At 31.2% G+C, this 12,029-nt stretch overlaps 1 protein-coding gene across 1 annotated transcript in view; it reads right to left on the reverse strand.

Annotated features, from left to right (window-relative positions):
• The window catches only part of LOC143078558 (neural cell adhesion molecule 1-like), a 112,560-nt gene that overhangs the window by 62,502 nt on the left and 38,029 nt on the right, over positions 1-12,029 (reverse strand). The window lies entirely within an intron of this gene.

Below are 12,029 nucleotides of genomic sequence, written 5' to 3' on the forward strand. Positions count from 1 at the left end.
TGTTATATTTTTTCTATCAATAGAGTGTAAGCAGTTTATGTCTTTCGTACGTCATTCAAAGACGAGTGGCTATTGTAGCAGTTGTTTCATTGTCTAATATTGAGATAAATGTAAGTACAATATAAGCCAAGTTTTTATATGTAGAGTTGTCTTACGTATCTTATGGAACTAAAATAAAATTTATTATTTTAATATTTGATCCGTTGCAACAGAGGGACGACAGATACCAGAGGGACATTCAAACTTATAAATCGAAAATAAACTGACAACGCCATGGCTACAGATGAAACGACAGAAAGACAAAAGTACACATGGCACAACATATAAAACTAAAGAATAAGCAAGAAAGACAAGTTCTTTCAATCAAATTTTACCATACGCACCTTTGGTATTTTCTAAATCATCATAAATACTTATTTTTTCTGTAGTACCAAGTGTTTCGTATGTTTTATTAGACCTGAAACATTTAATTATAATTATAAGAATTCAATAAAAAATATTTTTTATGCGAAAATATCATTTCAAAAATCGGATACCGGAAGTTTTGCTATAAAACAAGCGATAAACACGAGAGTTAAATCAATCAGACTCAAATCAAAGTGTTTTTGGTCAAACGGTGTCGTGTCCATTGATGTGACATAATTAAATATTGGATATTTTATAGCGTTGAATTACTGTAAAACAAAGAAGATTAACAAGTAATTTACAATATTTATAATTTGACAAAGCATGTTTATGATAATAATAATACTGATTATGAATAAGGCTCTTATTGCAATCTTTCACATAATTGAACGAAAATGTTTGAAATCTAAATAGTATTTGCTTGGTAGATTTTCAATTGTGTTTTGCTTTTGATGCCTTTGAAGCCGAACAATCATGATTTATTACCGTTAACATAACATTGTCAATTTGTAGTTTTGTTTTTCAACAGTTTTGGATCCATGACAAATTCTTATGTTTTTGTGTCAATTAAACAATGAATTACCGACTGTCGTTTCTACAAATAACCATGATAGCAATTATTGTTTGTGTACGTGTTCATGAACCAATGTCCAATAAAATCAAAAATATTTGCATAGAAAGTCCAAATAGTAGATAATATATGAGTCATCGGTTCCTGAGGAGTTGGTATTTGTTATAATACGACTTGCCCATTAATTTGTCAACACCAATATTGGACTTGCAATAACTTGTGCTTTTCGTGTTGCTCAGTCTTACTTTTTCTGTTGCTCTCGGGTTCATTCCCTCTATTCCCACTTTTTATAAATCTTGTAAGAAAAGGTAAGTTTCATGTGGGAATAGAGGGAAAACTTGTGCTAACAAAGGATTATACTGTACAAACATTTTTTAATCAACTGTTAATTGACCAGGTTTTTTTTATTAGAACAGGTAAGATTTTTGCATCTATGAATTCTGTTGGTTTTTTTTTACAAAATAGATATGAAAGAAATTCAAACAAATATAAGTAAATTATTTTTATTATTTTTATTACTTTTATAACACAAATTCAGCTGTAGATTCAAGCAAGCATAATATAACACAAATTATACAACAGTACTAAATCAAATCACACATTGAAGCACAAACATTAGACAATCATTGTATACTAGTCTATTAAAGTTAGTTTATCTATCTATTCCACGTGAAGAAGGTGGGAGGCTGCATCACCAAACTCTACTGTTGTGACTTCCTGGTTGCGGTGTCTAACCTTAAGTTCGTTATCTGTTGTTGATTTCTACATATTTCTTTTTGGGGACCACTCTCTTCCAACCGGCTGCATACTGAATCATGGTCAGGGAGTTGAAGGCTTTCTCATGTTTCAGAAGTTTAATTAGTTCAAAGATGTTTGGATGTGCATGCGTGACATGTTTCTTCAGCTTGCTGTGGCATCCCTCTAGATGATTTGTTGTCCTTGGTAGTGGTTCCAAAGGTGACTGTTCTGTTCAACCCAGTATGTTGTTACATAGATATAGGAAGATGTGGTGTGAGTGCCAATGACACATAGTCTGTAAAGGCTGTGTAGTTGATGTTGGTATCAATCTGATCTATGTCTGTTAGGGGATTAAACAACACATCTTCAACCTCAGCAAAGGGTATAAGTGGAAGAATAGCGGCAAGGTGTACTAGTTGATGAATATTGTCGTCATTCTCGTATGGAACCTGAAGTCCTGTTTCTTGTGCTTTTCTCCAGGAAATACAGAGTATGCTGCATTTCTGATGGCGACTTCATAGTCCAGGAAGATTGTAGTTGGTGTTGGTGGTAGAGATCTTTTAGTAAAGTCAGGAACCTTGCATGTACTACTTTACTCTTGGCTTTGAAGTAAAGTTAACAGTTTTCACCCATTATTTTATATCTTTGATTATTTGTCCAAGTAATTATATTTTTAGATTATACTTTTATTCCATATCTTAAGATTATACTTGGTTATAATATTATTTATATCATGATTTATTAGTATAGCAGACAATTTTTACATTTTTTAAGGTTTCAAATTCAAAAATTTGAAAATAAATGTGACTCCATTCCATTTATCATAATTTTTCTTTATTTTCAAGTACAAATTCAAAAATTTAAAAATAAATTAAACTCCAATCTATTTATCATAACTTTTCTTTATTTTTAAGTACAAATTATACCTAAACAGTGTACCAAATATGTTATGCTTAAAAAAAAAATACAGGTAAATCTTAGGTGAGATTCTAATTAACCTTGATTGTTATAAAAACAAATTATTTATCAAATCATCTATTGTTATTTGCAAGTGGGAATAACAGGAATAGTATTTTTAAAAAGTGGGAATAGGAGGAAGACACCTGCTCTCGTTCTTTCCCTATATTTAAATTGTAAATTGGAACAATTATAGTTAAGTTTTAAACACAGAGTAATTAAATTGATTTAAATGTACATCTCTAACCAATCACGTTTTCATAGAAGTCATGATTAACAAACAAAAGTAAGTGTTTAAGGCTTGTGATGAGGTAATGTTTAATCCATGAAAGTGTTGATCATCAGTGTACAAACTCCGTTAAAAATGTCTCTAATCAGTTGCGTAGAGTTCACCGCAGGTCATTTTGATTTTCATCTTGTTTATATTAAAAATATGATCTGGTCAACAATTTCAGACGAAAGACAGTTTGACTTTTTACTTTTTGTTACAAGTTTCGCACATGAAAACATTTCCTAGAAGGAAAGGACGTTGCTGATACTACTATAACAAATAGTAAGCTCAGGATAAACATAATCGTGTAAACGAAGACAACATGCCGAAGGAACATATATAGAATAACTAAGACGTTCCTATATTACGGATAGGACTAAATCTGTAGAGTTATAGCTCAGACGACAGCAATGATATTAAAAAAACTTCCTATAGTTCTGTTTGTGCAATTTTTGTGTCGAAAACACAACCCTGCTAAAAAATTACTGTAGTGTGAACATTCCCGAGCTTAGTGGATTTATTCAGCCATTTAATTCGATTAGATTGGAAATGAGTGTAATTGCAGGGATATAGGAAGTCGACAAGAGGAATCAATTTTGCAGTCGTTCATCTGTTGCAATATTATGAAAAAGATCAAGATAAAAAGCCGTCATCCTACTTTCGATTGAATCATTATGTCAACGTTCACTTGGGTATTGAACGCAAAAGTCACTACTTTCATCAAAAACACTCTGAAACAAAGATGTGTAATCTCAGGATGTATCAAATTCTAAACATTTGAAGAGCTTAATGACCAAAATGAACATTCAAATAATAGTGAAATCTATCTTATGTCATAATTATCTGAGGATGTAAATGTCAAAGAATCCTTATATACTCACTGAGGATGCTCAATTTCTGAAACAATACAATATCAATACAGCAATGTTCAATAAAGAGACATATTATAATACCAACAATAGCAGGACTGTGGATATAAGTTATTTCTTTGTTTATTCAACCATATATAAAGTTATACTGATTTTATCAGGACACAATTTCAAACGAATTGAGATATAAGAGAGAACATAATTCAGATTTTTTTTTTACTTTGAAGTGCTACATCTCGTAACGTATTGCGTTTGCAACATTCTAGAAGGACCTACATGGCATAAGTACATTGTATCTCTCAGATTGTTATATGATGTGCAAATGTACTTATTTGATGTGAAAATGTACTTATTTGATGTGCAAATATACTTATATGATGTGCAAAGATCCTTATATGATGTTCAAACATCCTTATATGATGTGCATTTTCCTTTATATTATGTGCAAACATCTTTATATGATGAGGTTGTGTCATTATATTTTGAGCTTGTTATCTTATATCATGTGATTCGGTTAACTTCATTATATGATGTGCTTTCATCGTCGTTATTGTCAATGAACATGATTACGATTAGAATGATTACTGTCTACGTCATAACTTATTCCGATCTGCTTCTGCAGAATTAATTTAAACCCGGATCAAATCTGTAGCTATCGTTTGGAAAATGGTTGAGATGTAAAAAGAGAAAAACCTTGACATGTTTGTTCCTCGATTTAAGATGACAAAAATTACACCATATATTATAATTGGAAAATTGTCAAATTATGAAAACGTTTAGTTTTAATCAATGGGTCTACAATAATGAACATACGGGATCTACAATAATAGGCATACAGTTAAAGTTATTAAATTAAATAAATGATTCTTTTATGCCATGCTCTATGCTCATTGTACTAGGCTTATACTTGACAATATCTTTATACCTAGCGTTAGCGATTTTTTTGTTAAAGAAGTAAATACATGAATTTCCAGTATGTTCATTGTTTTGTAAAGTTTGCTTTAATTTGCTGATCATTTTTTTTTTTTTTTTTGGTTGTGGAAGTTTCTCTTCATATATCACTTTTCTGAAGAAAAAAAGACACAAAAATGGACAGAAACCGGACATTGGTAGGGTAATGACTAATATAATGGACCGGTCATTTGCAACCCTTATAAAGAGGTGATAGGAGCCTTTAATTTAGATTTTTTTTTTTAAATAGAATAGTGGTATTCAATTGTTTATATTTATAGATTTGCCGCCGTATAATGTTTTTGCGATGTGTTCGTTGTCCGTAAATACTTTATTGCCAAACAAAACCTTTTTAGAAATTAGGGACCAAAACTGGACTTAAAACAAGCAATTATTAGGGTTCTTTAATATGCTGAATCTAGGAATATATTTAGATTTCGGATATTGGACAATATAATAGGCAATTGTCCAATTTCAACTTTTGAAAATCTTAGACCACATTTTTTATGTGTCACAAACCTATAATGTGTCAGATATTGAATAATACATTTTTTTTTAAATTAAGACCTGTATAAAGCTTGGATGGTTGTGTCCATACTTGCCCTAACTGTTTACGGTTCGACCCTCATCGTACTCCCCCCCCCCCCCCCCCCCAGTAAAGAATAATAGTTTTGATTCGAAAGACGTCAATTTTTACGCCTAGCTCCGCTAGCCTCATCTGTTAAAATCTAAATCCTTATTTGCAACAAATAATTTCTTCTAGTAGAGTATTGTTTCATCTGAAACTAGTAATATTGAACGAAGGTGTGATAAATATCAATGAGACCATAACCGGCATATCCAAATTAAATTCCAAGTCGCATACAACTTCCACACTTGAAGTTATAGATCCACTATTGACGTGCTATTTTAAACTTATATAATATTTAATGCGTTTTTTTTTTTGTTATTACAAACAAAGTATTGCAAAAAGGTGTGTGTAATTGTTCTCTGGCGGTGTTTTTTTAAGAAGGGGGGGGGGGGGGGAGTTTATTTCGTTGGAAAGGGGTCTTGATTAGTCTTTTTTTTTCTATTTCACGGGAATTAGAGGAATTCCCATCTTTCCTACCACGTACCCACCAACAATGATGAAAATGACAATAATTATAATTGACTTATTTTTAAATCTGTTCTTATAATATAAAAAAGAAGATGTGGTATGATTGCCAATGAGACAATTCTTCACAAGAGACCAAAATGACACAGAAATTAACAACTATAGGTAGCCGTACGGCCTTCAACAATGATCAAAGCCTATTAGTACTGCAACCAGAGTTCATTTTTCAAAACTTTAATTGTCCGGAAGAACACACACCTAAATTATATATCGATGGAAAGAGGAAAACGTGTATAATAAGAAAAGTTGGGTCGTAAAAATCCAGAGTGGTCACAATTTTGTGAAATTGAGGTCAAAGGTCAGACCTAAAAATATCAACATTTCAACCACAAGGACAAAAAGGAGAAATATTCTGATATTTATTCAATAGAATGCTACAAAAACGATTCAATCATAAGCATATGCTATATACGATGTTAAAACAACAAATTTGACTACTTATATTAAAAGCTGCCATTACAAAATGGCGTTGATTTGGAACCTTCTGATTTTTTTTCCATTTAAGACATAGCAAAAGTAGAAGTGGCCTTGACCTTTTCACATCCACAAACTTTCATATTGTGTATGGTATTTCACTATAATATATTACAGAATTATTTTCTAAAGTATAAAACACCAGTTTATCAAATTATTTCAATATTTTTTCTATCTTTGAAAAAAACAAAATTCAAGTTCTGAAACAGTGTTTTTAATTTTGCATCTTAAAGGTTGTGTATTTTGTGAAAATTAGTATCTAGTTATAGATAAATACATATTGTGTATTTGCAAAGTCTGGACAGAGCAGTTATAACACAAAATATACTATAGTCACCCGAGGCGAATGCGAGGTTTAAAAAAAATTGAGTGTAAAACAAAGTCAGTTTGGTGCATGATCATTTTTTTAGTGGGATAATCCTGGTAAAAAAGTTAACTCATTAATTTTTTAAGGGAAGGATGAAAAATTATACAATGCAATGCCAATTTTCTTATGTTGTAATTCAAAATCAGTCATGATCCTTATATAACTTTTAAAAGCGACACACAATAGCTCAAGTATTCATAAAATAGGGACATGAATCAATCTCTTAGTCATCATATGCGGATTCAGTACGCGTATTAGCATTACAAGACACTTCCCTTTTTTATACGAACAAATTCGTGACATTTCTACCTACGTGGCTTTCGTTTTTGACTGATAACTAAACGCAAAATAACATTCCTTATCACTTGTTATACATCAATTTCACCAAAAACTTGCATGAAAGTTATTTTTGAGAACATAGACAAATAATTTGAAAATGTTTTGTCGTGGGAAATATATATATATATCAATATTATACAAATATAGCCTTTGTATGAGGTCGATACAAGGATATATTGACCTGAAAAAAGTATATTGACTGAGGACGAAGTCCGAGGTCGATATACTTCTTTGGGTCGATATATCCTGTATTGACCTCATACAAAGGCTATATTTGATATATTATTAATTTCCGACCATGTTTGTATCAAAATCGTCATTTAGGTTTGTTGGAACTTTATAGATATTAGTAATTTACATTGTCTCCTTGACAATAACAATATATTAGTTGTTATTTTATTTACTTTTTTTTGGAACATCTTATGTATTTGAAGATTTTTTTTCGTCAAATAATTGATCACAGATATCATTTGTTTCAAAACGTTAAACAATATCCTGAAATTCATTACATGACGTCACAAAGTATATCGGTTTTTAGATATTCTAAAAATAACCATGCAATATGCTTTTTGCCGGTCAATATGCTTTTTGCTATCCGCCGTTTTCTCTCTACCTTCGAAAATATAGTTTAACATGTGACTATCCCTAAACGAATCAAATTTGTTAAAATATAAGAATTAATAATATTATACAAATATAGCCTTTGTATGAGGTCGATACAAGGATATATTGACCTGAAAGAAGTATATTGACTGAGGACGAAGTCCGAGGTCGATATACTTCTTTGGGTCGATATATCCTGTATTGACCTCATACAAAGGCTATATTTGTTATATTATTAATTTCTGACCATATTTGTACAAAAATGTATCAAAATCGTCATTTAGGTTTGTTGGAATTTTAAAGATATGACATTGTCTCCTTGCAATTGACAATAACAACATTTAGATGTTATTTCATTTACTTTTTTTTTTTGGACATCTTATGTATTTGAATATTTTTTTCGTCAAATAATCAATGACAGATATCATGTGTTTCAAAACGTTAAACAATATCCTAAAATTCATTACATGATGTCACAAAGTATATTGGTTTTTAGATATTCTAAAAATAACCGTGCAATATGCTTTTTGCAGGTCAATATGCGTTTTGCTATCCGCCGACTTCTCTCTACCTTTGAAAACATAGTTTAACATGTGACTATCCCTAAACGAATCAAATTTGTTAAAATATACGAATTAATAATATTATAACAAATCAAAATTACCGAAAAATTTGTGTTTACGCATGATGAAGAATATCACAGGAAAGTTTTGCGAGAAAATATGAATGCCTACTCAAATCCAATCTATTAGAAAAATTGAATTATTACAGAAGGGTGTCCACCATGCGCTTACACGGCACTATTATTAGAATAGTAGAATAGAAAGATATACAAATAGATGAAATTATATAAACATGTAACTGTTATATACAAATATTTATATAATATATAACAACAAACCAGAGTATACTCATTTGTATCACTACAATGTAATAGTTATTGCGGCGAGGTTGAATTCCCTCTCATTTATTCATCATGAACGCACGAACTTGTCTCAGAAAAAAATATATCTATGTACCTTCACCTCACTTTCAGGTATAGAGATGTTATTTTTTTTTTGTGACCATCCAAAAGAACTTGCGGTCATCCTATGTTCAGTACTTCAGTACTTTGTTCTGTTTTGACCCCATGATAATCTTGTCTGTAGGGTTCACATGATTCCGACATCATTGGTCAATGATTATATGAAATGCGATTAAAGGTTTAACTTCGCATGCTTACTAATTAAAATGTAACTAGTCAGAAGAAAACCCCAAAATCATTTTGAAATCTAGGGGTAAATAAAAAAAAACTCCTGCATTGACAACTCTAAATACTGTACATGTCATTAATTCAAGCTTAACCTATCATTGGTATTAGCAATGCATCTTTTGTATATTTGTATAAGGATGTTGAATGGCATTAGATGGACTTCAAACTTATCCACTTGGAGTATCCAGGTGTACTAAAATAATCCCAGTGTCTCTGTGCTGGGTATGACCCCCCTACATACAAAAAAATGTAAGTATGTCATCCGTTTGGCTTAGTTTGATGTATATATACGCTCACACAAAATATCTTGTCAAAATTTGGGCAGTAAACCTGATGCTTCATGTATGAAAAGTGTTTTGCTCTATGCATGTTAGATAGTTAAATATTTTATTCTCTGAAAACTAAGTTCAAGTTTACAGAGAAATATCTGTAATATAAATACAAATACAGTAAATCTCTAGACCTTCATCCTTGACAAAGTACTACTTTGTCTGCGTTTTTTATTATATATATTTGTACTAATTCATTGGATATTTATTAAATATTTGCCACTGGACGTGAAGCAAACAACAAGCTCCTTCCTACTTCGACGAAGATAATAAAAAGTGTCAGTTTCCTAAAGTCAAACTAGATAATTATGCCTTGTAATCTTTGAAAAATTAAAGTTTCCAACTATCCAAATTTACTTTGAATGAGTTATGCGCTAAATGATAATGATCAAGGTGTTTTTATGCCCCATTTTCGTTCGTCCGTTTTAATTTTAATGCCAAATTAGAGATTTTATCCCAATTTTACGGCACATTAAAGATATAAAACGACAGCGCGAGTGGGGCATCCGTGTACTATGTACACATTCTCGTTTTTTGATATATAGTCCTGTTCAGGGCCTTTTTCTTCAACTAAATTTAATTAGGATAAAACATAAGAAGACGCGGTATAATTACAAATGAAACAACTCTCCACAACAGACCAAATAAGGAGCATATTTTGCCTAAACAATAAAGATAAATCTTTTCATATGAGTGCAACAGGTCTTAAAAGGAGTAGGTCCGGTAAGGACCGATTTGGGCCTCAAATTTCAGGTTCATCTGACGAAAGATTTTGACCACTTTTTAAACACTTAAGTGTCTATTTTATTTGAATTAGTTAGTTTATGTGAAAGATTTTAACAGATTTAGTCATTAAAAACGATCCGATTCAAGCTCAAATATGAAAAATCTACCTAATATGCCGAAAAATGTCACTTTTCAGATGGTTTTTGGTAAAAATGAAAGTGGCCGCATCCGTGTTCATCCTCAACCTTTATATATGTTATGTTATATCATAAAATACAACTTACATTTCAATATTAAGGATGAACACGAATGCGGCCACTTTCGTTTTACACGAAAACCGTCTAAAATTTAACTAAAATGCTAGAATTATGAGGATTTCAGTAATTTAGCATGACTTAATAGTGCTAGTACCGGATATATGTGCATTGTATTGTCAAAAACAGCCCATATTTATGTAGCAGAAGCATTCTACTGTCCAATAAATAACTAAAGGTTTACGTTTTAACAATTTTGTAAAACTGCTATATTTTGGGGCCAAAAAGGGGTCTTACTGAACCTACTCCTTTGATAGCGGAATACACTTGAAATATAATGGATGGTGTTGAAAAAATAAAAAACAAAATATTACTTTTTTTTTTGCTTTTCTTTTACTTTATCTAACAAGTTTGAACTAGTCCCTCCTCTGCACATTTTTTTTTGACAGAAAGAAAAGCTCTTTAACTAGTCTCCATTACCCTTTGGGTTATTATTTTTGTGATCCGATTTTATACGGTACACCATACGAAATTTATAGATATAGGAAGATGTGGTGTGAGTGCCAATGAGACAACTCTCCATCCAAATAACAATTTATAAAAATAAACCATTATAGGTCAATGTACGGCCTTCAACACGGAGCCTTGGCTCACACCGAACAACAAGCTATAAAGGGCCCCAAAATTGTATGAATAATATGAGATAAGGAGTATACGCCAATGAGACAGGAACTCAACAGCAAAAAATAACTAAAGGACATATAGATGCAAATATTCAGTTAGTTACATATGAGAGATGTCATCCTGTTTAGCTCTGAATTGTCCCGATTCTTTATTAAAAACAAACTTCAGATGAACTTAACAGAAGCAATAAAAGATATTCATTAAACCCCAGTTCCCAAATAACGATAGACCCAACAATTAAGAAACAATCGTTTATTTACAAGTGACCAACCGCATGCCTCTTTTAAAGGCTTATTTTCACTTTCTTAGTACAAGATAAATCTCTCATGGGCCGTGTATTGAACATGTCGTCTGCATTTTCTATGGTGTGTCTTCTGTACTATTATTTGTCTGTTTGTCTTTTTTTATTTTTAGCCATGGCGTTGTCGATTTATTTTCAATCTATGAGTTTGACTGTCCCTCTGGTATCTTTTGTCCCTCTTTGAAAATAAGTTTGATGGATTTTTTCTTTCCAAATGTTCAAATAAATTGATAATGCTATGTTTTAAAATAGCTATTAACCAATCAAATCGGTATTATATCGATATGTTAGGTATACTGCACAATACAGTGACCGGGTAACCGGAACTCCTGACATCACTAAGACCAAGTAAGGTCACCTAAATTAAATCTTTGTAGAATAATTACTAGCATATCCCGACTTAATTTTCTATAAATATAACTTCAAAGGGTTTTAAAAATGCTATAGATAGGCATTATTTAAACTTCAAAATCTGAACTTTAGTCTATGAAATAGTTATAGTGTATCTGTATTGCACAGAGGCCTTAAGGGTGATTTTTTTTATTTATCAAAAATTGGATTATTGGGGTTCTTTGATATGCTGAATCTAACTAAAACAAATTTATACTGGACCATAATAGGTAAATGTCCATAGGACCGGTTGATAAAAATCTAAAACTGAACATACACAATAGATAAACGAGTTTAAACAAAGCATGTTTCCAAATAACTTGCATAGTATATTGAGTACTAAAATAGGAAGAAGACTAAAACATTTAGCTGAAAAATATAGAAATTTTGTT

This window comes from Mytilus galloprovincialis, chromosome 6, assembly GCF_965363235.1.
Source record: "Mytilus galloprovincialis chromosome 6, xbMytGall1.hap1.1, whole genome shotgun sequence".
NCBI lineage: Eukaryota > Metazoa > Mollusca > Bivalvia > Mytilida > Mytilidae > Mytilus > Mytilus galloprovincialis.